The sequence below is a fragment of the Petaurus breviceps genome, unplaced genomic scaffold (genome assembly GCF_028583685.1).
Source record: "Petaurus breviceps papuanus isolate PSGF00001 unplaced genomic scaffold, PetGlider_PUasm1.0 151, whole genome shotgun sequence".
NCBI classification, from domain to species: domain Eukaryota; kingdom Metazoa; phylum Chordata; class Mammalia; order Diprotodontia; family Petauridae; genus Petaurus; species Petaurus breviceps.
Window position 1 is genome coordinate 30,148,754 of NW_027185712.1, and position 27,704 is coordinate 30,176,457.

The window sequence follows — 27,704 nt, forward strand, 5'->3', positions numbered from 1 at the left end:
ATGCTTGAAATTCCTCTGTTTCACTGAATATCCATTTTCCCCCCTGAAGGATTATTCTCAGTTTTGCTGAGTAGGTGATTCTTGGTTGTAATACTAGCTCCTTTGTTCTCCAGAATATCACATTCCATTTCTTTTGATCTTTTAATGCAGAAACTGCTAAATTTTGTGTTATTCTGACTATGACTGCATGACATTTCTAGATCCTTGAAATATTTTCTTCTTGACCTGAGAGCTCTGGAATTTGGCTATGATATTCTCAGAAGTTTTCATTTTGAGATGTCTTTCAGGAGGTGATCAGTAGATTCTTTCAGTTTATATTTTACCCTCTGGTTGGAGAATATCAAGGCAGTTTTCCTTGATAATTTTTTGAAAGATGATGTCTAGGTCTTCCCTTTTATATCATGGCTTTCAAGTAGTTCCATAATTTTTAAATGAGTTCTTCTTGTTTTGTTTTCCAAGTAATTTTCCCCCAATGGAATATTCCACATTTTCTCCTACTTTTTCATTTTTTTGATTTGTTTCATTGATTCTTGATTGTCTCATGAAGTCATTAGCTTTCACTGGTCCATTGTAATTTTTAAAGAATTATTTTCTTCAGAGTGGTTAGGTGGCTCAGTGAATAGAGCACTCATCCTGCAGTCAGGAACACCTGCATTCAAATCCACCCTCAGAAAAAACCTCAATTGTCCTGCCCTCCCCCTCCAAAAAGCAAAGAAAAAAAAAAAATATATATATATATATATATATATATATATATATTTCTTCATTGAGATTTTGTATGTCCTTTTCTATTTGGCTAATTTTATATTTTAAAGAAATCTTTTCTTCAGTGAATTTTTGTACATCTTTTCCTATTAGGCCAATTCTGCTTTTTAAAGAGTTCTTTGCTTTATTAGACTTTTGTGCCTCTTTTACCATTTGTCCTATTTTTTTTTTTAGGTGTTATTTTCGTCAGTGTTTTTTTTCTGCCTCCTTTACCAATCTGTTGAATCTTTTTTTCATGATTTTCTTGTATTTATGTCATTTCTTTTCTAATTTTTCCTTTACTTCTCTTATTTAATTTTTTCTTTTTGCGTTTTATGGAGGTGGGAAGGCAGGGCAGTGACTTGCCCAAGGTCACATAGCTAATAAGTGTTAAGTGTCCCAGGTCTGATTTGAACTCAGGTCCTCCTGACTCCAGGGCTGGTGCTCTATTCACTGCACCATCTAGCCACCCTTCTCATTTAATTTTTAAAATTCCCTTTTGAGCTCTTCCAGGAATTCTCTTTTGGAATGAGACCAAGTCACGTTTTTCTTTGATGCTTTCAACATCAATTTTGATGTTGAAACAAGCAATTTTGAATTTTTTGTCTTCTGGATTTGTGTTTTTATCTTCCCTGTCATCATAATAACTTTTTATGGCCATGATCTTTTTTGTAGCTTGCTCATTTTTTTCCAACCAATTTCTTGGCATTTAGTTTTATATCAAAGTTGAGTGCTGATCCTGGTGTAGAGGTGGCACCATCACGAGCTTCAGGTATTTTGTGTGTCTGTTTGCTGAACTAGTTCTGGGCATCTGTAAGCTTTCAGTTCTTCCAAAGTGGTATGATCTAAGGAAAAGTGTTGTCCCTCCTCTTCTGGCTGTGCTGTAGTATATTAACAATCAAAACACACTTCTCTTCCTTAGACCTGTGACCAGATTCCCCACTGTCATGCAGTTGTAAGCTATTGTGTATTAGTGTTCTTCCTTGACCTGGGACTGTGACTCAGAACTGTGACATGATCCAAATCCACATATGGGCAATGCAACAGAGTCTTGTCCCCAGTGCCAGTAAAGTAATCCTTATCTCTGTAATCTCTTTCTGACAAGTTGAGTGACCGCCTTACCACCTGTGGGCTAAGAGGTCAGAAAGCCACTATTGACTCAATGGCTTCCACGGTCAGCTGCTAGTTTGCTGGGGCCCAGTATGTGCTGGACATAGACTGTACTGGACTGCACTCCCTTCTCTGGTACAACAGACCTTTCCTGCTAGTCTTCTAAGTTGTGTTGGACTGGAAAATTGTTTGTTGATTCTGTCACACCAGAATTTGTTTTGAGGTATTATTTAAAGTTGTCTGGGGCAGCTAGGTGGCACAATGAATAGAATACTGGCCTTGGGGTCAGGATGATCTGAGTTCAAGTCTGGTCTCAGACTCTTGCTAGGTGTATGAACCTGAGCAAGTCATTTAACCCTGATTGCCTCAAAAGAAAAAAAATAGAGTTGTCTGTGGGGGCTCAGGAATGCTCAGGCAAGTCCTTGCCTTTTCTCCACCATCTTGGGTCTAGCACCTCAGTAAAACATTTATTAAGCACCTACTCTGTTCCAGGCACTAGGGATACAACAAGAGTTAAATGACAGTCCCTGCCCTTAAGGATCCCACAATCTAATGGGGGAGTCAATAAATATTAATAAATAAGCTATATGCAAAATAGAAAATAATTAAAAAGGAAAACACTTGAATTAAGAGAGATTGGGAAAGGCTTCTTATATAGGATGGAATTTTAGTTGGGACTTAAAGGAAACGAGGGTAACCAGTAGGCAGAGATGAGGAGAGAGAACATTCTAAGCATGGAGGACAGCCAGAGAAAATGACTGGAATGAAGTATGTGTGTGTGTGTGCATGTGTGTGTGTGTATCTGTCTGTCTCCCCTCCTTCTCCCTAAAATTCTATGAAATCAATAATCATCTTTATACTGCTGACTCCACCAACAGTCAACACTCAATCCTTCTCCTGAATTCTAGTCCTACATCATTGGGCATCTTTACATAGTAGTCCTATTAATGTCTCAAAAATAATAATTCCAAGATGAAATTCATTATCTTATCTCCCTCTAAACTCTTTAAATTTCCTCTAAAATCCCTCTATTTCTGTTAAGGGTATCACCTCAATGAATGGCCTTGATTTTTTTCAGGGAAACAGTCAAGGTTCTCAAATGGGAGGATAGTGGGGAGAAGGAGTTATGAGAGATTTGAGTATGAATAAAAATTTTTATAAAAAGCTGCTGTGGTGAGCAAGATGGTAAATCAATTAGTAAAGTAAAAAAGAGTTGCCTTTCTGCAGTGAGGTCCCAGCTGAGATTATGTAACATAAATCTGTAGAGGATTTAGTTGGTACAGTTTCAGAATTTTCTCCTGTTTAAATCAGTAGCATGTGAGTAGGAACAAAGACAATAGATGGTGAGAGTAATCTAAGGTTGAAGTGTGAGAAGGCAAGATAGTAAGATAAGGGAGAAAAGGAACACTATGGCGTTGAGCTGGTTCATCAAGATGTCAAGATCAAAAGGAAGGAGAGTGTAGAGCAGAGATTCCTAAACCTATTTGGCCTACTGTCTCTTTTTCAATACAAAATTTATTCAGCACCCCCCAGAATCTTTAACCCTCTAACATTTTTAAAAATTAGTATCATTTCAAAAAAATATAAAATATATTTTTAAATGATGCATCTTAAATTTAATAATTTATTGTAAATTTGTATTTTTTTCCTGTATTGAAATTTTGATGATGCTATATTGCATCCTGTAATCATATAACATATTATAAACAAGTCATTACACACATATATCCCTGCCAATACATGCTGGACTTCCTGACAATGTGTGACACACTTGTCCGCCAACACTTGCTCATTAAGACCTGTCAGTGGACTTGACCACTGATGGGTTATAATTTGAATTTTGTGTATTTATTTTGAAAATGATATGATCACCATGCCTATTATCTCTTTTATACAATAGATGAAACATGTATGAATGGTTTTTCATAATTTTCTTCTTTTCTTTCCTTTTGCCTCCATCACCCCCTTATTTTTATTCAGTGCCCTTTGATTGCACCTGAGGCTACTACTGCCCCTGGATCATTCCAGAGCCACCCAGGGGGCAGTATCATCTGCTTTGGGAACCTCTGGGAGTGAAACTGTGATGACCTGGGAAAGAACTAAAGAGTGGAGGGATTGAACATCATTATGAAGTCAAAGAACAGGTTTGGGGTTGGCAAAGCAGAGGAAGAGGTTGAATGCCAGCAGTTTATGATCAAATAAGGGGATTTCAGAGTTTTTGGGTGATGGCAAGGTCAAGCATAGGACCATCTCTGGGTGCAACTGAGGTGGGATCAGGGATGTGTTGGAGCCAGTTGGAACTGCTTCAGAAGAGTCAACCGGTAAATTTTTAGTGCCATTATTTGCACCTGTAAGTAAATTAAGTTTTGATTTATTGTTTTATTGATTATCTACTTGGGCTTTAGAAAGTGTTAGTCAAATTAAAACCTTGTCTTGAGCTTGCATTTTTTTGAGACTGTTAATAAACATGTAAGAACACATTCCTGGGTGGGGTGGAGTAGTAAGTAGGTCAGGTAAAATGAATAAGTTGAGAAACTGGAAAATTTCAGTGTTTGAAGTAATATCAATATTAATATCAAAGTCCTTTAAAGTTTCTTTGTTGATAATATTCCTGATTGAACAAACCTCAAGTATATCAGAGTGCCTTCTAAAAAAATTCACTACTATGTAAATGAGATAAGCTTAGCAGTCTGCACAGGAAAAAACAGGTGTGAAGAATTCCTACTGGCCAGATGATGACAAGTATTTCTATAAGCAGTCCATTGGGTTAGTTTCTCAATAGATAGATCTTAAACTATTACTGTTGATTGATGATGAGCTGGGGTTATAATTGAATAGGCAGAAAAGAAGAGACAGTTACTTTTTGGGACATTATAAAATGAGTTTTACTCCCTAACAAAAGCATATATACACACACAAAGTCACACAGAGATATACATACATATATGTATACATACATATAAACACACATATATGCACACATACACATATATCTTTCCAGTGATGTGATATAATTGGAAATCATAAAATGCTATATTAATGATAAAAAAGGACAGATGATCCAAAAAGCAATAGAAAGGTAAGCGGGGGCCAGTGAATAGAGCATAGGCCCTGGAGTCAGGAGGACCTGAGTTCAAATCCGGCCTCAGACACTTAACACAAAACTAGCCATGTGACCTTGGGCAAGTAACTTAACCCCAATTGCCCTACCTTACCCCCTCCAAAAAAGCAAAAAAAAAAAAGAAAGGTAAACAGAAAGGGATGTTTCTAAGTAAGTTTCAGCAAATCCTCATAATGATTCATAAGTTAAAAGTGACATAATATGCTCCTTTTTGTGGATGAGGGTTTGGATATGTGATTTGAGGGATATAGATTACTGCTGGTGAGGAAGCTCTCTATCAACTTCAGGATCAGATATAAAAGCTTTCATTCAACATTGTTATCATTTAAATTTAACAAAATGGTAAACTGAGGCACATCTCTGAGGAAGATAACATTTAATAGCAGGGACATGCTTCCTGTCAAGAAATGGGTCAGTCAATTGCCTCCATTTATGCCAAAGACCCTAAGCAAAAAGACAATTCACTTTTTATAGGTTTTGGGGAGTACAGAACAAAGAGCAGAACAAGGTAGATGGCATGGGATGACAACATGAGTGGTTACAGAGCTGAAGTTCAGGAAGCACATGATCGATTGCAATTTTGTTCATGGGTGCTAGCAATGACACCCAGTCTTCTCTCATGATATTGAGAAGTATCTATGTTCTTGTGTGAGGTAGTAGCGCAGACTTTTGGACAGCAAACCAGACATCTTTGAAGGATAGCTTGGTGGTATAAAGATATTGTGCCTAACTTCCTTTGTGTTCAAACACATCCCCCCAAGGACAGTTAAATTTCTTGAGGCAAGAACAGATCAGTAATTAGCAGGAGATTTCTAAAATTATCTCATTATAGGCTGAGTTATGAAGTAAGTTCAGAGACAAAGAACCATAACTTACACAATAACAGGGCAAAAAGATTACAAGACAAAATCAATTAATTGTAAATAGAGTCAATAAATAAATGACACAGGATCAATCTTAATCTCCTCAACATTTAAAGTCCTTCATAACCTGCCCTACCTTCTCAGTCTTCTTACACCTTGTTGTTGTTCAGTCATGCCCAACTCTTTGTGTTCCCATTAGGGGTTTCTTTGGCAAAGACATTTCCTTCTCCAGCTCATTTTACACATGAGAAAACTGAACCAAATGCGGTTAAGTCACACAGCTAGTAGGTGTCTAAGGTCAGATTTGAACTCAGGTAAACAAATCTTCCTGACTTCTGTCCCTGCATTCTATCCACTATGCTACTTAGCTGCCCATTTACATCTTAAAATTCCCTCTTCCATCTTTGATCCAGTGACACCAGCCTTCTAAGTGGAAGAAAACCCTTCATCTTCCTATTCCAGGCATTTTTACTGACGTCCCCCATACGTAGAAGCTTCTCCTTCCTCATCTCTGCCTCCTCACTTACCTGGCTTCCATTAAATCTCAGCTAAAATCCCATCTTCTACATGAATGCCTATCTCTATGCCTCTTAATTCTAATGTCTTCCTTCTATTGATTATTTCCAATTTATCCTGCACATAGCTTGTTTGTGCATAGTTGTTTTCAAATTGACTTCCCCATTAAGACAGCAAGATCCTTGAGAGTTTGGGCTGTCTTTTTCCTTTCTTTATGCTCCCAGCAATTAGCATAGTACAGGGTTTTGAACCTTCAGTCTCAAGGTCACATATAGCCCTCTAGGTCCTCAAGTGCAACTCTTTGAATCCAAACTTTACAGAACAAATCCCCTTAATAATTGGATTTGTTCTCTAAAACTTGAACTCAGTCAAAGGCTGTACTCAAGAGCCTAGAAAGCCACATGTGGTCTTGAGGCCGCAGGTTCCCCACCCCTGGCATAGTGCCTTGCACATAGCGGGTGTTTAATAAATATTTATTGACTGACTAATGGAGATGAACCAAATTCTACAACTTACAGAATGAAAGAATTGTTTGAGAGCCTTGATTTAGTTATTGTATGGTCCATTGTTAAACACCTGATATTTGTCAGAAGTAGGACCTCAAGCCAATTCTTTATGACTCTGAAATCAGTGCTTGATCCATAACACCGTGATGCTTCTAATCATATACCATCCCAGAAGAATATCCTGGAAGAAAAAAAATTATTCCTTCTTGCCTTAAAAAAATTAAGTTATTACTAAGAGTAAGGGAAAGTAGACTGACAATCAGAATGCCTCACTTTTCCTATAGAATGTTAGAAGACCTAGGGGGAAGGCATCAGATATACTGAGTAAAGGCACTATGAATTTATAAAAGAATTTGGACAGGAATCACACAGGAGAAAGAAGAAATGAGTTTTGATCTGTATCTTTAGAGGGAGAGGTATATAGTAGATGCAAAAGATTATGTCATCATATACATATTCAAAAGTCCTATATTTTATTACATAAAATAAATTATTGTGATTTCACTTTTTAGGAATTTTCTAGTTTGGAAGCTCCTTTACCTATGTAATTCAGCAAGAATTCTCCAATTTATAGTCTTAAAAAGTTATCTCACCCCTGGATGGAATGTCACTGAGAGAAATAGTAACTAGCTCAGGGCACACAACCAGTGTATTATAACACATGTAGAATTTGAATCTGGGTCTTCTGGACATTGAGGCCAACCCACTATTAGCAATGCAGCCTCACTGTTATCAAATAGTAACAATAAAGCCTAGAGGACAGAGGAACTTTATTATTAGCTAGGAGATTTGGGATACATTCCCTATCAATAACTTACCAGCTGTGTATGATCTTGAGTTAGTTTTCTCATCTATCAGATAAAAATATTAATGCCTGACTTATTTAAAGACTAGAAAACTGGACTAGGATCTCTTCCAGTTGTAAGATGTGATCCTAAAATTATCTCTATTAAATGTTGCAAGTAAATACCACTTAAGTTTTTATTATCATCATCTACTCTGCTTGTCTCTTATCAATCTAATTGCAACCTCAGTCTTTACAACCAGAATGCTAAAGTTATGTCTGTATAGATAAGCTGGAATTGTAAAAATGGACTTGTAAAATAAAATACAAACTAATACTTAATTGGATCTATGATCTCCCTGTGGAGGGTACTCCCTTGACCAGTACTGATTATGACCCTTCCACACATTTCCATCGTGTGTGATCTTAATGTTTGCCCTTCTATAAATCATCCAGAAAGAAACCACCTATTGAGGTGAAGGCTTTTTCCTGTTTCCTTTATTAGTTTGAAGTTACCAGTTTAGCAGCATTCCAACTGTCCTGCCCTTATCAGTCATTCTTGATATAAAAAACAATCAAGCCAGCTGTTTGAATGACTTGATTGGTTGGGTCACAATTCTCAACAGTTTGTGTGTCTAGAAACAAGTTTAATTATTTCCCTGTCTCCAAGGAAGGAATGTATTGTAGAAAAATTTAAAGCCAAAATGGGGAAGGAAAAAAGAAGGATGGAGGAAAGGGGATAGTTGGAGTAGGTTTGGGGCTCTAGAACACTTTTATTTTCACTGTAATGGGTTCAAAAAACACTCTCTGAGTCAAATATAGAATAACAAGTTTTGGCTTGTCGCGCCCCTACTTCTATTAGAAAATACAATTGAAAGTTGACTTTCTTTTTGCCACACATATTTTCCTCTTTTAAAATTGTCATTCATCTAACTATATATCTATGAATGCATCTGTCTCTGTATCTATCTATCTCTGTATATGTCTGAACATACACACACATATACACACATATATGTGTTGTGTATAATATAAGACATATACTATACACAACACATACATGCTTATATAGAGATATATGCTTGCTACCTTTGTTACTTGGTGCTTTTTCTTTCAGGTCCAGAGAAACTGTAATTTAAATATGAAAAATATGCTTAAATTCCATGTATAATAGATGAACTTAAAACGGCCCATTTACTACATTCCCTGAGTACAATGAAAATAGCTGCCCTGTTTTGACTTACTCTTAGCACACACACTCATTTTTATGTACGACACTATATTATTCTGGAGAACAAAGTACATAAATTGTTCCCTAGCTTACTCACCTAGCAGGAGCTATTTGAGGGTTTGAGTGCTTTGATGAATTTGATGCTGTAACTTATTCATGACCAAATGAGGATCTAGGAGGTTTAAAACTTAAAGTCCATGACAGAAGCAATCTGTAGATAATAAGCTAGAATCCTACCAGAGAATCTGAGACATCCCAATAAGTTATCTGGAAATTTATAATTTTAAGAGAGAGTTTGCTTATGTCCAGTCATTGTTTCAAACTCTATCTTAGCACTTTCTGTGGATTATTCCTTCTTGCGTGTTAGGAAGAGTTCTGGCATTTCAAAATTGTTTCTATGATAGCTGGAATTCTTAAGGGAAATAATGGTAAATAGATTTTGGAAATCGTATACAAATTGAAAGGAAAAGAATTTTTCTGTTTTCTGGGAAATTCGTAAATATCCAGGTTGGAAGTAGTAATGGAAAATAGAGGAAATAGATTTAGTGGTAGTAAATATGCTTTTACCTCACCACAAGAGCATCTCCCTTACCTGTGCATTAGAGCCTCAAAGACAACTGGGTAAATAAGCAGTGCCCATGTGATTGCCAAGGGGAGACTCATGTAAGCCACCAGGTGGTGCTACAAATCCATACTCCTAGCCCAAAGTCCTATGCATAGTTGCAGGACCTTGATTGAGGCCTTCTTTAGCTTTTTTGCTCATATGAATGGGTACTTTTCTGGGATCCTTGACTCACAGCATTTCCTTGGCTTACCCAGCTTCTGTTTCATGTTGTTTAGTCTATGGAGTGAACCATGAAGTTCATCATAAGTAATTTGGATTCTACTCCATTCCTGTTAACACTCTAATCTTGTTCCCAGAAGGACCCAGAATGTATACATATTGTGATTATAGATTAGAGTACATTTACTGAATTGAATAAAAAAGGTACAGTCAAACTTTCAAGTGGCTTAGACACTCATATAAAAGTCTTGAAATTTCAACTTCTCAGTAGCTGCAGCTCAGGTGACCTGGCTTCAAGACAATGATTTAGTTTTCAGTGTGAGAAATTATTCCTCAGAAATCTGCAAATACTATAGATTAGGGATTGACTTATTGTTTTGATGACTGCCCAGACTTAAGAAACTGATGAAGAAAATGTAAATAACTCAGATTAAACTTTAAAGTGTGTCTTGCCTTTTAAGAGAGCTGGTTGTTAAACATTTACTAGCAGACTCCTGTTGCAGCTGCTCCTAATGAGATCTGAGTTTTCAGTTTCACTTTGATCAAGAGAGCAGCCATTCTTGAAGGACACTTACTGGAAGGTTATCAGATAATTCCCTTAATATCAAAGTGACAAAAATCAGAGGGAAAGAGGCTCATCACATTGAGGACTGAAGTCTTTCTAACTTCTTTAGGGATAGAATTCACTTCTTGGCTGATTGTCAAAAAGAACTTGTCCCATAATTGTCATTACAGCTTGTCCCTGACATTTCTGATGCCAAGATGCACTCTTTCCTGCTGCCTTAGGCCTCCAAACAACTAATATGATGCTGCTATTTCAATGTCTGTGCCTAGTCACTGGTGTTTTTTCTATTTATTTCCCTTGGGCCTTTTCTTATGTGTGTTTTTCAATAAAGTAAACAACTGTTTTACTCCTACCCTTACAGCATGATATTAAATAACTTTTTGCAACTTTCTTTATATTAGAAGTCACATTTTAAACTTAACTTGGTATATGGTGTCTACGAAGATGAGATAAAGAGAAGAAACATGGGAAACTGATTGTACAAAGGGCAGAAGAGAAAAATGGGATGTTGTCTATGGGGAAGAGCTGGTCCAAAGCAGTTAAACTGGAAACAGAATCCATGAAAGAGAGAAAAGCAAATAAGACTGGAATGATAGGTCGAAATTACATTGTGTAGAGTTTTGAGTACCACACTGAAGATTTTGTATAGTACCGTGTTTCCCCGATAATAAGCCACTGCCTTATTATTTTTTTTTTGGACAGAAAAACACCAGAAGGCTTATTTTCAGGGGAGAGCTTATTTTAATGAACATTGACAGCAATTTTAATAAACAGGTAAATGTGAACAAAAAAATGTACCTTTATTCAATAATGAATTCAATAAAGAACAGGATGACGCGCTCACTGCTGCAGCTCTGATTGGATGCAGTTCGGAGCGCGGCTTGCGTTTCACGGGGGTGGGGTAGCGTGTAGCACAGGGATCACTGTCACTACAGTAGCAATCTCAATAGGGCTTATTTTCGGGGAGGGCTTATTTTAGAGGAAGCTTACACAGTCAGGGGAGGGCTTATTTTCGGGATAGGTCTTATTATCGGGAAAACACGGTATCTTAAAGGCAACAGGGAATCATTGACCATTTCTGAATAAAGAAATGACATTGTTAGAGAAGCGTTTTAAGATAATCAGTTTTGCAGCTATGTAGATGATAGATTGAATAGAGAGAATAAGAAACAAGGAGATTAATTTAGAATCTTTCACAATGGTTCAAGAGTTAAAGGTTGAGGGATGGAGTTGGCTCCATCTTGGGATGGAGGAGTAAAAGCAGTAACTTGCTGAGCTCCCAGCTACAACCACCTGCAATAGCTATAAAAAAATGACTCTAAAATTTTAGAGCTACAAAACCCACAAAGTGAGAGAGACAGACAAATATGCTGCTAAAGGCAGCCTGGCAGGCTGGCAGGAAGGGTCTATCTCACTGAGCTTAGACTGAGCACAGTCCCACATGACCCATGCAGGCCCAGATCTGGTGGGGGGAAGGCCTGACTTGGAGCCCAGATTGGTCAGAGCAGTCTTCAGGAGAGTGAATCACCAGGAGCTATGGAGGTTTCCAGACTTCTCAACCTAGAAATGCCAAAGATAAAGTAAAAGGTCAGTAGGAAACTCTGTTGGAACTAGGTGAGAAAAGAGTATGGTGCAGTCCCTGTCCCTGGGTGAAAGGTGGTGGCAGTTGCAGTTGCAGCTGCTGCTGCATGGCTGCCTCCAGAGCTCCTGACCTACAGATGGTAGGGGGACCAAGCAACTATTCAAAAGGTAATCACTCTTGCTTTGACCTGCTTGGATCTGGGTCACAGTCTTGGGTAGTGGTCTTGGGGTGAGGAACGCTAGTGTGCCAGAGCTTGTGGTGGCTGTAGAGAGGGTACCCTACTCATAACTCTGACAACATTTGTGAAAACCCCAGCAATTTGGGACACGGCTACCTCCACTCTGGAAGCAGAGTTCTACTGTGGCAAAGAGCTCAAAAGACAGGTAATTGGCTGGCAAGATGAGTAAACAGAGGAAGTGCAATCAGACCATAGGATACTTTTTTGGGGGGGACAAAAAGGATCAAAACATCAAACCAGAAAAAGACAACAGAATAAAAAATCCTGCATCAAAAGCTTCCAAGAAAAATAAGAACTGATTACAGGCCATGGAGGAGCTCAAGAAGGATTTTGAAAATCAAGTAAGAGAAGTGGAGGAAAAATTTGGGAGAGAAATGAGAATGATGCAAGAAAATCATGAAGAACAGCCTGATTGAAGAAAATAATACCTTATAAATAGAAACTCAAATGGTAAAAGAGGCCCAAAAAGTCAATGAGGAGAAGAATGCCTTAAAAAACCAAATTGGCCAGATGGAAAAGGAATTTCAAAAACTCACTGAAGAGAATGTCATCAAAATTAGACTGGAGCAAATGGAAGCTAATGATTTTATGAGAAATCAAGACACTATAAAACAGATCCAATCAAATGAAAAAATAGAAGGCAATGTGAAATATCTCATTGGAAAAATAACTGATGGGGGCAGAATCAAGATGGAGGAATAGAAACAGGACTTCCATGCAGCTCCAGCTTCTACCTCCTCCAATTCATGTAAAAGGTGACTCTGAACAAACTTGTAGCTACAGAACCCACAAAATGACACAGAGAAGCTAACCTCCCACTGAAGACAGCCCAGCAGGCTAGCAGGAAGTGGTCAATACAGCACTGTGGGAGTCGAGCCCAGGCTGCAGGAGCTGGAGGTTTAGCCTCAGGTAGTCAGCTGCTGGTTGGAGGGACTTCAGGTCACCAGCAGCTGTGGTGATTTCCAGAATTATCAATACATAAGTGCTAAGGACAAAGTGAGAGGTTAGTGCAGTGTGGACTTTGGTAACAGGGAGTTCAGGAGCACAGTCTGGCCTTTATGCCTTGGAGGGAGAAGCAGGTGAGGTGCTGCAGCTGTGAAGGGGCCACCACATAGCAGCTTCAGCTCCTGGCCTGCAGATTGTAGGGAGATCCAAGTGACTAGTCTGTGGGGTAATCGCTTTGCTTTAAACTGCTTGGATCTAGATTGTGGTCTAGGGTAGAGGTAGTGGGGTATGTGACGAGCTTTCCAGAGTGTGTGGACACTCAGAGAGGGCACCCACCTAATAACTTTGGCAGCTGAGAAAACCCCAGTGATTGGGACAAAGCTCCCCTGTCTGGTAGCAGAGTCCTACTGTGGAAAAAGCTCAAAAATGAAGTAATTGAATGGCAACATGAGCAAATGCGGTAAGCAAAGCAAGCAGAGCAACCCAATATTACACTCCTATTTTGGGGACAAAAAGGATCAAAGCATGGAACAGGAGGAAGACAGCAAAGTCATAACTCCTGCACCAAAAGCTTCCAAGAAAAATATAAGCTGGTTACAGGCCATAGAGGACCTTAAGAAGGATTTTGAAAACCAAATAAGAGAAGTAGAGGAAAAATTGGGAAGAGAAATGAGAATGATGCAAAGAAATTATGAAATGAGGGACAACAACCTGACTGAAGAAAATAACACGTTAAAAGTAGACTAACTCAAATGGTAAAAGAAGCTCAAAAAGCCAATGAAGAGAAGAATGCATCAAAAAGCCAAATTTACCAGATGGAAAAAGAATCTCAAAAGCTCACTGAAGAGAATTATTCCTTCAGAAGGAGATTGGAGGGGGCAGCCAGGTGGCTCAGTGAGTAAGAGCACCGTCCCTAGTGTTGGGATGACCTGGGGATCGAATACAGGGTCAGATACTTAGCACCACACCCAGAAATAACTGGCTGTGTAACCTTGAGCAAGTTACTTAACCCCAATTGCTTTAAAAACAAAAAAATAAACAGATTGGAGCAAATGGAAGCTAGTGATTTTATGAGAAATCAAGATACTATTAAAAAGATCCAAACAAATAAAAAAGTAGAAGGGAACATGAAATATCTCAATGGGAAAACCACTGACCTGGAAAATTGATCCAGGAGAGATAATTTAAAAATTATTCGACTACCTGAAAACCATGATCAATAAATGGACCTAGAAATCATCCTTCAAGATATGCTTAAGGAAAATTGCCCTGATGTTTTAGAAACAGCGGGCAAAATAGAGGTTGAAAGAATCCACTGATCACCTCCTAAAAAAGATCCCAAAAAGAAAATCCTAGGAATATTATAGCCAGGTTCTGGATTTCCCAGATCAAGGAGAAAATGTTACAAGCAGCCAGGAAGAAACAATTTGAATATTGTGAAAATACAATCAGGATAACACAGGATCTGGCAGCTTCTACACTGAGTGATCAGAGGGCTTGGAATATGATATTCTCAAGGTCAAAGGAGCAGGATTAAAACCAAGAATCACCTGTCCAGTAAAACTGAGTATCATGTTTCAGGAGAAAATATGGTCATTCAGTGGAATAGAGGACTTTCAAGCATTCTTGATGAAAAGACCAGAGTTGGATAAAAAATTTGACATTCAGATACAAGAAGCAAGAGAAGTATGAGAAGGTAAACAGGGAAAAGAAATCATAAGGAATTTCTTGGGGTGGGCATAGGAGAATGATGGGGAGAAAATTTGTAACTCAAAATCTTGTGGAAATGAATGTCAAAAACTAAAAATAAATCAATAAATTGAAAATGGAAAAAAGAAAAACAAAAAGGTTGAGTACCTGAATGTGGTGGGTGAGAGGTTATCCAAGTAGAAGGAAAGAGATGGAAGTAGGGAAGCTGTAGAGTTAAAATTGGCACGACTTATTAATAAAGAACTAATTAAGTTACTTGTTAATTGAAGATTGATGTAGTAATTACATTTGAGGTTGAGTGAGTGGGAAGAATCAAGGAAGACTTTTGGGTTTTGACCATGCAGGGCTAGAAACATGGTGGCACAATCATTAGAAACAGGGAAATTTGGAGGAGAGTCTTTGGTGGGAAGATGTGGAGGAGATGATGTTTTGTACACATTGGTTTTGTGATACCAGGAGAGAAGACAATACTTATGCATGGCCTATATTTTCACAGTGAAGTAGAAAGTGAGGTAGGTCCTTTATGGAAGGGATGGGAGGGAGAACAGGTATCTAGGAAGTCTGAGAAGAAAGATTAGCTTGTTGTGAATTGTGTGATAGACTTAATCAAGGAAGAATAAAAATGTTGTTGGGAAGCAGTGAGAACCCAGTTGGGATTAGATAACATAAATGCTCATTGAACCCAGTCCTTAAGATATACTTTGTACCAACAGCCCTCAGCAGCACTCAAGTAGACATAGAGAAAAACTGATGGTAAGAGATAGCCTAGAGTTGGAGTCTTCAATGTGAAAATGATGATGGAAGAAGAAGGGAAGAGATTTAAGGCTAGCCAATACTAAATGGTTGAGTTGGTCAAGCCTAGAGTCAAGGGTATGAATGGAGGGTGGAAAGTGAGATGGGAACAGGATAGAGAATGGAAATATTGGAGATGGGTGGACCTGATGAGCATGAAAAATCATTTTAGGAGATTTCAGGCAGAAAGAGACATTGTAAGAGAGCAAGTTGTGGATAGAAAGAGGAATTTTAGAGTTCAATATGATATAAATGAATGGGTAAAAGGCATTTAATTGGGAGTTAAGATGGTGGGGTAGAAGCAGGACTTTATTATTAGCTAGGAGATTTGGGATACATTCCCTATTAATAATTTACCAGCTGTGTATGATCTTCCACCTTCCCTAATCCAAGTACAAGGGGACTCTAAACAAACTTTGGAGCTACAGAACACACAAAATGACACAGTGAATCTAACCTCCCACTAAGGACAGCACAGCAGGCCTACAGGAATCGGCCAGCACAAAGCTCTGAGAGCTGAGCCCAGCCCCACCCCGAGGCTTTAGCCCCAGGGCGGGTCTGACCATCCGATGGCCAGAGGGACCCCAGATCACCAGCAGAAGTGGCCATTTCCAGATTTATCAACACATAGATGTGTAGGACAAAGTGAGAGGTCAGTGTAGTCTGGACTTTGGGACCCAGTAAGTGGGAGTGCATGGCTTTTGTCCCTGGGGTGAGAAACCACTGAGACGCTGGCACAGCCAGCCAGTGCCACGTGGCGGCTTCAGCTCCTGGCCTGCAGAGTGTAGGGGGACCAAGCACCAGTCTGAGAGGTAATTGCTCTTGCTTTAACCTGCTTGGATCTGGATTGCAATCTAGGGTGGAGGTCCTGGGGTGTGTGTCCAGCTTGCCAGAGCATGTGGAGAACTCGAGAGGGCACCCATCTAATACCTCCAACAGCTGAGAAAACCCCAGCATTTGGTACGAAGCTCCCCTGTCTGGTGGCAGAGTCCTACTGTGGCAAAAAGCCCAGGGGTCAAGTGACTGAGGGGTGACATGACCAGGCAAAGGAAACAAAGCAGACAGAAGATTCCAACATTAGACTCCTATTTTGGGGACAAAAAGGAGCAAAGCAGGGAACTGGAGGAAGACAGAGAAGTCAGAACTCCTGCACCAAAAGCTTCAAAGGAAAATATAAGCTGGTTACAGGCCATAGAGGACCTTAAGAAGCAGATAAGAGAAGTGGAGGAAAAATTGGGAAGAGAAAGGAGAACAATGCAAGAAAATTACAAAATGAGAGTCAACAAATAGCCTAACTGAGGAAAATAATGCCTTAAAAAATAGACTAACTTAAATGGCAAAAAAAGGCTCAAAAAGGCAATGAGAAGAAGAATGCCTTAAAAAGCCGAATTTGCCAGATGGAAAAAGAATCTCAAAAGCTAAATGAGGGGAATCATTGCTTCAGAAATAGATTGGAGCAAATGGAAGCTAATGACTTTATGAGAAGTCAAGATGCTGTTAAACAGATACAAACAAATGAAAGAATTGAAGGCAATGTGAAACATCTCATGGGAAAAACTACTGACCTGGAAAATAGATCCAGGAGAGATAATATTGGATTACCTGAAAGCCATGATCAAAGAAAGAACCTAGAAATCATCCTCCAGGAAGTTGTCAAAGAAAACTGCATTGATGTGTTAGCATCAGAGGACAAAATAGAGGTTGAAAGAATCCACTGATCACCTCCTGAAAAAGATCCCAAAAAGAAAACTCCTAGGAATATTATAGCCAGGTTCCAGAATTCCCAGATTAAGGAGAGAATATTACAAGCAGCCAGGAAGAAAAAAATTGAATATTGTGGAAACACAATCAGGATAACCCAATATCTGGCAGCTTCTACACTGAGGGATCAAAGGGCTTGGAATATGATATTACAGAGGTCAAAGGAGCTGGGATTAAAGCCAAGAGTCACCTACCCAGAAAAACTAAGTATCATGTTTCAGGGGAAAATATGGTCATTCAGTGGAATAGAGGACTTTCAAGCATTCTTGCTGAAAAAAATAGAGTTGAATTGAAAATTTGACATTCAGATACAAGAAGCAAGAGAAGTATGAGAATGTAAACAGGGAAAAGAAATCATAAGGAACTTATCAAAGTTGAACTACTAACATTCCTACATGGAAAAACAATAATTGTAACTGATGAAACTTTTCTCAGTAGTTCAAGGGAATAGAAACACACCACACACACACACACACACACACACACACACACACATATATATATATATATATATATGAGGGTATATGGGCATATGAATACATATGTGAATGAGTATATATATATATATGTATATATTTACAGGTATACATAGATAGAGGGCACAGGACCAATTTAATAGGAAGGGATGTGTAATAGTAATGTAATTTAAAGATCCCCCTGTATTGGCTTGGTTTTTGGTTTGATTGTGTTAAAACCAAGAGCTTGTGAATCCCACTTGTGGGATGGACTTGTTGATGTGGAAAGACAGGGCTGAACTGGCAGGAGCTGGTGACATAACTTTAGAGAGACACAAGAAAAGAAAGAGGCAGAAGAACTTTTTGGAGGCAGCACCTTTGGAGGCAGAGAAAGACAGAGAAGATTGCTGAGGGCCACTTTGAATTGCCCAGGACTTTTGAGAGTTGCCACCCAGAGCTGCCAAGGACTGAGGAGACATGGCTGTTATGCTGGTACTTTGTCTGTCTGTTTTGATGTTGGTTTGCCAGATCTGTCCACTGGTGAAAGACAGTCCTGTTGTTGCAGAGACTTTGGAACCTTGCTGTTGGTTCAGAGCTCCAGAGACTGTTCTGAAGACAGAGTGAATTCTGTCCACTGGTGAAGGACAGTGCTGTTTTTGCAGAGTTCTTGGAAGCGTGCTGTTGTTTCAGAGCTCCAGAGACTCTTCTGCAGACAGAGAGTAAATTCTGTCCACTGGTGAAGGACAGTGCTGTTGTTGCAGAGGTATTGGAACATTGTTGTTGGTTCAGAAGCCCTGAAGAAGGATTTTCTTCTTGTATGTTTACAGAAATCCTGGAAGAGGGTTTTGCTAATGTTTTCAGGGGTACTGGGACTGTTCTGCAGACAGAGAATGAATTAATGAAGACACTGGCAATGTATCTTGTGGCCTTGCTAAGCTTTGTCTCCCCAGGACCAAAATTGCTGAGAATTTGCCTTGTGTCAAGATGAAGAAAAGACCTCCACTTGGGTATTAAATGCTGTGCTTAAGCTTGTTGTAACTCTGGGGTAGATTCAATTGTGATCCAAGGGTGGGGAACTTTTGACTTTTTTGTGCTCTGTGATTAAACAAATGAATGTACTTTACTTATGATTGGAAACTAATCTCCATTTGAGAACAGGGGCTTTGTGATGGACTAAATGAATGTACAGCCTAGGGGTGAAGTAGTATTTAGGAGAGGGATTTTGTGATTGATTAAATGAATGTAATGTTCAGGGGTGGGGTAGTACTTGATTAAATCACACTTGGTAAATGCTGTATTTTGAATTATGCTATATGTTGATTCTATCTGTTCTTAATTTGTCACTGAATAAAAAGGGGGAGCACCTATGCTGGTATTTTGAACCTTGGGAATTCCCTTTTCTTGGCATTATAGGATCATAATCAAAAGGTGAAATTAAGAGGTGAGAGAGGAATATAATGAGAGGAGATGGGAGAGACAGAATGGGGTAAACTATCTCATATAGAAGAGGCAAGGGAAAATGGTTGCAATGGAGGGGAAGAATAGGAAGGGAAAAGGGAATGGGTCAACCTTATTCTTATTGAATTTGTCTTAAGGAGGGAATGACATACACACTAAATAGGGTATCTCACCCTCCAGGAAAGTAGGGGGGGAAGGGGATGAGAGGGGGTATGATGGAAGGGAGGGCAGGCTGTGGAGGAGGGAAGTTGGAAGCACCCACTTTTGAAAACAGAAGGTATCAAAGCAGAGAATAGAACAAGTTGGAGGGAAATATAATCAGTCTTTTACAATATATCTACTATGTTATTGTTTTGCATCAGCCACACATGCACAAACTATGCTGAACTGCATATCTTCCCAGTAAGGGTGGGTGACAAGGAATGAATCTAGAATTCAAAGTTTTTAAATCAAATATTCAAATATATATATACTATTATTAATACTATTTTACATGTAATTGGGAAATAAGATATACAGGCACTGGGGCATAGAGATCCACTCGAAAAGTCGAAAGGGGTATGGGAGAAAATATGGGAGAGAGCAGATTGGAGAAGGGGATATCCTGTGGGACTGCTATTTTGGGGCAGTGGGTAGGGGAAAAGTGGGGAGAAAATTTGTAACTCAAAATCTGGTTGAAATGAATGATGTAAATAAGAAGTTAATAAAGCATTTGAAAAAAAGGCATTTATTTAGTGCCTACTGTGTGCCAGGAATTTTTATTTTAGGAGATGGGAATAGAAACAGTGAATACAAAATGAGACAATGTCTATCAACAAGAAACTTCCATTCTAATAGGGAGAAAACACATATAGGGGAATGGTGAGCAGGAGAGGGAATTTTAGTCTAGGGAGCCGCAGAGATTGTGTATGGATTCGCACCACAATGAATGAATTATCTCAGCCTTTCCTGTATTAATGATATTGATTTGATTATTGTTTTCAAATATAAAGGTAGAAAGTATGTTAGGACAGAGGGAGAAGAAATGGGGTAGGGCAAATGGATCTTTCTGAGAAGACTTTCTTTTGCCAAGGTCACCTGCCAGATACTGAAGTTCAAAATGGTTAAATTGTCCATTTTGGCTCAAACAGAGGCTATTTCATTAAGAGAAGTAGTGGGAAATATAACTTAAAAGGCAAGTTGAGGTCGGATTTTAGAATTTATTGCCAGCTTAAAGTATTTATACTTTATTTATTAAGCAAAGGGGAACCATTGAAACTTTTGGATTGTGCTAGATTTGTGTGACTTGATCAGATCTGTGTATCAATAATATTAATCTGGCGGGAAGACTGGTAATGAGCCTCTTGCAATAATGTAGAGAAGAAGTAATGAGAACCTGATCTTTGTTTATCCTTCCTCCTCAGAGAGGACCAATGACATTAGGAAGATGATGACTTGGCAAGTGAATTGAATTTAAGTGGGACAGAGCTGTGCAAAAATCATCAGTCTCACTCTCTCCTCCAGATTCACTCAGGTCCAGTGGCAACATATGTCAGTATGACTGGGAATGGTCCTGAGTGCAGAATGAGACCCTGAAATAGTATGATGGCAGTAGGAATGGAGAGAAGATGAATGGGAGAGACGTTAGGAAAGAGAAAAATAAATAGAATTTAGTGATTACTGGGCTAGGGTGTAGAGAACACAAGGAAATCAAGGGTAATAGTGAGGATCTGAGTCTCTGTAACTGCAAGCATACTGGTATTTTATTTATTTTGTTAAGGAATTCAAAAGAAGGATTTAGGTTTTTGGGGAAAATAATTGGTTTAAGTTTGGGTATGTGGAGCTTGAGTTCAAGCAGGGCATTTAGCTGCAGAGAACTGGGAAGGGCCTAACTGAAGCTTGGGATAGATGGGGATTGGAGATGAAATTGGGGAGTCACCAGTAAATGCTCTAATACAAGAAAAACTTTGCTTTCATTAGAGTTTGAAACATCTGGTGTGGAGGTGTGGAAATTCCTTTCACTAGTAGGGAGATGACAAGTTGGACCACATGTTGTCTGTCTTAGTAGAAACTCCATTTGTCCTAGGAAGTTGTCTCAAGCTCACAGAGTTTAATTGATTTAGCTAAGGCTCCTCAAAGTAATGTCATTTCAGACAGCTAGCAGTTGTCAGAGATGGGGTGGGATTTGAATCTAGGTATTTATGATTGTAAGCCCAGCACTCTATCCACTATTCAAAGCAGCCTTAGACATCTAGATAGCAGAATGCTTAACAAGGGCTTTGTAAAATGTAAAGTGCTGCATAAATGTATTTAGTATTAAGGGAAAGCAGAGGTATAGGATGAAAGCTTCAGGGGTAGCAGAACCACAGGAAGGATTGGGGGTTGTTATTGTTGTTTGAAGTTGTTTTTGTCTTTTTTAAAGGAAAAATTGGCATGTTTGTACACAGAGGGAAATGATCCAGTAGAGAATAGATTAAAAAATTTGAGATTGGGGATAACTGAAAGAGAAAGGTTTCTGAGGAGGTGGGAGGGGATTGGCTCAAGATACAAGTGGCATAATTAGCCTAGAAAAGGGGTGACTTTGGTCAGGACAGCATTTAACCTGTGACAAGTATTTTTTTAGATCTGCTTTTAAATTACAAACACACGCCAAAAACAAATAAAAAGAACAACTCATGATGATGAAGTTTAGTTACCTGTGTATAAAGTCCAACTAGGTTAGTGGAAGGCATTTGAGTCTTTAGTTTTTCTTGTCCAGTCCTTACAAGGTCTTTAGAATGAGTAAGTTGCTTTACCCAGAACAAATCATGATTCTTTATAAAATCAGCGAAAAGAAACAGATTTTGCTGACTCAAGGAAAACACACAGGTTAAGTTTACAGGGCTCTTGAAGCCCCTTGAAAAAAGCCAAGCCTTGTCTTCACTCTCAAGAACACGACTTAACAACATAAGCTTTGCAAACACAATACTAACAAGGAAGACAATGCATCTGGTGGTCTAGAAGTCAGAGCTCTAAAAGCTTTAGATTCTAGATCCTCTATATCCAGCTTTACCCTGGCTTTGGCTGATGAGAATCAGTCTGCCTAAGTAATCCAGATTCATGAAGAGTTATAAGCCAATGTTCACAAAAGAACCAACTCTCTCTGGAATCACATGCAACTGAGAAACATTTAAATTCCGGTGATCCAGATTCATGAAGAGTTTTAAAGGCCATGTTCACTTGAACCAACTCTCTCTGGATTCACCTGCTGTGTTAGCAGGATGATGGGCTCCAGTCCCATCCACAAGAAAAAGCCCTGTGTAACACTAGGTAGCAAGGACCTGAAAAGGACTGGACAGAGAAAATTGATGGAAAATGGGAAAATGCAAAGGCAGTTGGCCTACAAAACCTATGGTAGACTTTACATTTTTCTTACTGTGTACAAAAGGAAACGGTATATTAGCCACCAAATAATCTTACATTAGTATTAATGTAGTGATATTCCTCATAATTTATTCTAACACAACTGGAAATATAAACATTTTTTCTATCTTTCATGCCAGAAGAAAGAGGAAAGGGAATCATTTAGCCTTTAAGTGGAAGAAAAAAAAGATTTTGCTACTTGAAAGTAAATTCATAATATGTGGAGACAGATTCCATATATTCCTTCCACAATATGGATCTATCAGCTTAATTCCATGTTTGTGTTTAAAATTATACAGATAGGATTCTAGCCTAGGTGTGTGAGCTGGAGCAATTCCCTCTATGAGAAAGCTGCCTATTTTCAGACTCAGAAAAGATTAATCATAACAATTCACTTCAACTTTAGCAAAGAGGAAAAAAAAAACAAGCAAAAGTGCACACCCAGTGTGCCCGGATTCCAAGTGTTAAAACACACCTTGCAAATCTATGTTTTTTTTTTCTGAGAATTCTAGAGCCTGTTACCATAGAGAGGCATTTCTTCAGTGTCTGGTGGTAGTTAGTTCATGTTTTTCAATCAGATTTGCAATTGTATTTGTTGCTTAATAGTGATTGTTTTGCAAAATAAAATTGCTTGTTATCTAAAAAAAAGAAGAAAAGGGGTAACTTTTAGACTGAAATAAGAAGGAAATAGCAGCTGAGTTAAGGCAAATTGGGGGTTTCCATTTGATAGCCTTTATTTTCAGCCATTCTGGTTTAAACTTGGATAACCAACTTATCCCTGTAATATATGCCAGGCTAGAAGTGGAAGATGAATCTTAGTTGTGGTAGATGCATCTTCGTTATTTTAGATAGGACCTTGTAGCTCTCTGTGTTCTAAACTATATGTTATTGACATTGCTCAGTCTTTTCAGTAGTATTCAATTCTTCATGACCTCATTTAGGATTTTCTTAGCAAAGACACCAGAGCAATTTGTCATTTTACAGATGAAGAAATTGAGGCAAACAGTATTAAGTGACTTGCCCAGCTTCATACAGTTAGTGTCTGAGGTCAAATTTGGTCTTAGGTCTTCGTGATTCTAGGCCTCGACCCTCTCTCCATCCGCTGCACCTCCTAGCTGTACCTTCTTAATTATGTGCTTCCCTGAATTTTGTTCATTTTTTTTTGCTCTTTCTAAATATAGGTAAGGGGTGCCTATGATGTGTAAGAGACTGTGCTTTAACAATTTGATGTAGGGTTGGAGGAAAGAATGTGTGTGAACCACTCACTGTTCGAAAATTACATCTCACATTACTAAGGGAAACTTGGAAACTCTGAGCTTTCCTCATCTAACACCTGTTATAACATCATGCGCGCACACACACACAGACACATGATCTATATGTTACAGGAAGCAGAAATTTCTGGCATTAAAAATATATATGCATTTATAAAAGAACAACATTAAAAATATTCTATATAGTGTCCTTCAATCGCTCTCCCCTAGTTGAATAATGTAAATATGCCAAAAACACAGATGAATCTGCTGTCAGTTTGTTTTGTTTCATTAAAGTGGCTTTGCTTTTTGTTGATTGGTCTTGGATCATAGATTTAGAATGGGAAGGGACCAGAGGCCATTTCATCTAACCTGCTCATTTTATAGATGAAGAAATGGAGAAGTTAAGTTCCTTGTCCAAGATCACAGATGTAATAAGCTTCTGGAGAAATGTTTGAAACTATGCCCTCTGAATCCTAAGTCAAGGCTTTTTTCCATTCTCACACAGCCTCCTTGGATCTGATGTTTATATAGTGTGTACTATGTGCCAGTCACTGTACTAAGCACTTTATAATTATTGTCTCATTTGAGCCTTACAAATAACAACCCTAGGAGGGAGGTGCTATTATCCCCATTGCACAGCTGAGGAAACCTGAAGCAAATAGAAGTTAAGTGATTTCCCCAGGATCCCATAGCTAGTAAATAATATATGGAATCAAATTTGAACTCAGGTCTTTTTGACTCTAGTCCCGAAGCTCTATCTCCTGTGCCACCTAGCGGCCCAATGTATCATTTTTAAGGGCTAGAAGGATAAAGTTGTTTATTCTAGAATTGCCTCCATTGTTTCCTAAATTCATTAAGACTTTCACTTGCAGTTTGAAACTCTCAGTCTGAATTGTTCTCACTATTAAAGCTACTGTATGAGATTGTTTCCCACTGAATTCAGAACTTGCTCTTCCCAGGCAGTCTCATCTAAGTGACATCATCTTTAAACCCCATGTGGCAATCCTTGAAGCACCTTTGAGATGTCCAGGGAAGACAGAGCTACCTGAAAATCAAATTGCTCCCTCAAGATCATACAACTTTTTTATGATCTGTGTGATTATCCAAAGTGCTTCATTGTGAGGGCAGGCAACATGGGCTCCAAGCAGATGTAGCAGATCTGGATGTCTCTCTGCAGGAAGGCTGTAGTGTTAATGGGAAAAAAAATGCCACAAAGTCATTCATGGGCCTCTGGAGAACAACCCTGCTCTGGAGAAAGTGCTACCTAATATCTGGGGGGATGTGGGTTTTGTGTTCACCAAGGAAGACCTGACTGAGCTTAGAGATGTGTTTCTGGCCAATAACATGCCAGGTGCCACCTGTTCTGGTGCCATCACCCCATGTGATGTCACTGTGCCTGGGTCCCAAGAAGACCTTCTTCTACCAGGCTCTGAGTATCACCACCAACATTTCCAAGGTAACTATCAAAATCTTGAGTGATGTACAGTGATTAACACTGGAGTCAAAATGGGCACCAGTGAATCCACATTGTTGAGCATGCTGAACATCTCCCTGTTCTCCTTTGGGCTGATTATTGTGTGGGTATTTGACAGTGGTAGCATCTACAACCTCAAAGGGCTGGATGTCATGGAGGAGACTGCATTTTTATTCTTAGAGAGTCTTTGCATTATTGCCAGAGTCTATCTGCAGGTTGGTTACCCAACTATTTCATCAGTAACCTACTCTATCATCTATGGGTACAAGCAAGTCATGACTATAGCTGTGGAGAATGAGTATACTGTTCCACTTGCTGAAAAGGTTAAGGACTTCTTGGCTGATATTTCAGCATTTGCAGTGGCTATTCCACTTACTGCCATGCCTGATTCCAGCCAAAATGGAAGTTGAAAAAGAGTCAGAGGAGTTTGATGAAGATATGGGATTTGGTCTGTTTGATTAATTCACAGGAAATAATTATTTCAGTTAGTTTATTTGTGAAACAAAGAAATAAAAGTTCTCATTTATCTCAGAAAAAAAGAGAGAAGAGCTAGTTATCATTGGCAGTTCTAACACAAGACACTGTTATATACATATACATCATAAAATAGTATGCACTTCTTTGATGCATTTATTAATATTGCATAGAATTACTCTGCTGAATTTTATTCATCAACTAGACTATAAAGTCCTTGGGGACAAAAATCATGCCTATCTAAACCGCAACTTCCCTGATCCTATAGCAAGTAGTAAGAATTTAATAAATATATATTGTATTTAGAGTTAGAATATACTGTTAGGCTGGTCAGTAGCCCATTTTTTTTTTTTTTGCTTTTTTGGAAGGCAATTGAGGTTAAATGACTTGCCCAAAGTCACACGGCTAGTAAGTGTGTCAAGTGTCTGAGGCCGAATTTGAACTCAGGTCCTCCTGACTCCCGGGTCAGTGCTCTATTTACTGTGCCACCTAGCCGCCCTCAGTAGCCCATTTTGCAAGACTGTGCTGCTGCTTTTGCTGACATTAGGTCAAGTTTCCCTAAGATTCCTCTCTCCGACATTTGACTTTTCTGTGTACTCATATGCACCCCAGAAAGGGGTAGGATTGCCTCAGATAGTGGTAGGCTAGATGGTACAAAGGCAATAGCATTATTGACTACTATTAGTAAAGCATAAACCTTTTTTAAGCCCTGTAGATTTGTGGTGGTGAGCTGTGAATTAATACTTATAGTTCCATGGCATAGCTATTGTGTAAGAAATTATTATAAACATGACATCATTGATATAGACTTAGGGTCAGAGGCAGCAGTGATTTTTTCCGTGAAGGCAGAAGAAGAGTCCGGCTAGAACAGAATAATGCTTATTAGCAGCAGAGGAAATGCCAAGGGACTGGAGAGAGATGGAGGGAGGTGAGGGGGTTACGATCAGTCAGCTACTGAGAAGAGAGAAACAGAGAGACCCCTTGCCATTTGCACACAAAAGCAGAAATCTGATATCTAGTAGCTCACATGAGTCACCCAGAGAACCATTTCTGGGTTGTTCAATATGGTTCTTAGGCCCATTAAGGTTGAGTAATGGCAATTAGTCTGGAGGCAAATTAGAAAAACAGCTACTGAGCTGATTATGAAGCAAGTGAAGGAGCTTGAAAGAAAAGCATTTTCTCTGAATGTCTCTAAGAATTCCACCCTTTAATCATATGCCCTCCCAGGGCTCCAGAACCTTACATTTCATTCACAAGCACCTAGGGTAATTTGTAGAAGAATAGATTTCCCTATGACTGACAGGGAGTTTAATGATGGGACTCAATATAATGAGACCTTTGGGAAAGGAAAAACAAAATGACTCCTGATATTCCTTGATCTTGGCTCAGGATTTGCAAGACTGCCTGGAGTGCCAGGTCATTTTCAAGAGAAAGCCACACAAATAGGGAACATATTAGGCTACAATTTCCTTTTGTGTCTTTATTCATCCTTTTATCTCCAGCACTGAGTACCTAGCTAGTGCCTAGTACATTTAATTTAATTGACCAAATAGTTATTAAGCATTTACTATGTATGCATCAATGTACAAGGCATTGGGGAAGAAATAAAAGTTTATAATATTTATTTCATCAAGTGCTTGGAGAAAGAGTAGACAAGGATAAAATAACCATTGTTTTTTTGAAAAAAATATAAATTGTTATTGATATCTTTTACGTTTTTACAACTCCAAAATGTTTCCCAGTATCTTCCCTCTTCTAAGGATCTCAGAAAGCCATCCTATATGACAAATCATCTTTTTAAAGAAAAAATTCAGGAAAACTGATCAATATAAAATACCTCTCAAAATATGTGCAATGTTACATATTCATGAACCTCACATCTCTACAGAGAAGTGGAATGGGGATATCTAATATTTATTCTTTGGAATCGTGGATGTCCTTTGTAATTTTCAAC

At 38.7% G+C, this 27,704-nt stretch overlaps 1 pseudogene; it reads left to right on the forward strand.

The window, feature by feature from the left end:
* Positions 1-24,824: 24,824 nt before the first annotated feature.
* LOC138154027 (large ribosomal subunit protein uL10 pseudogene) lies at positions 24,825-25,738 on the forward strand (annotated as a pseudogene).
* Positions 25,739-27,704: the final 1,966 nt, after the last annotated feature.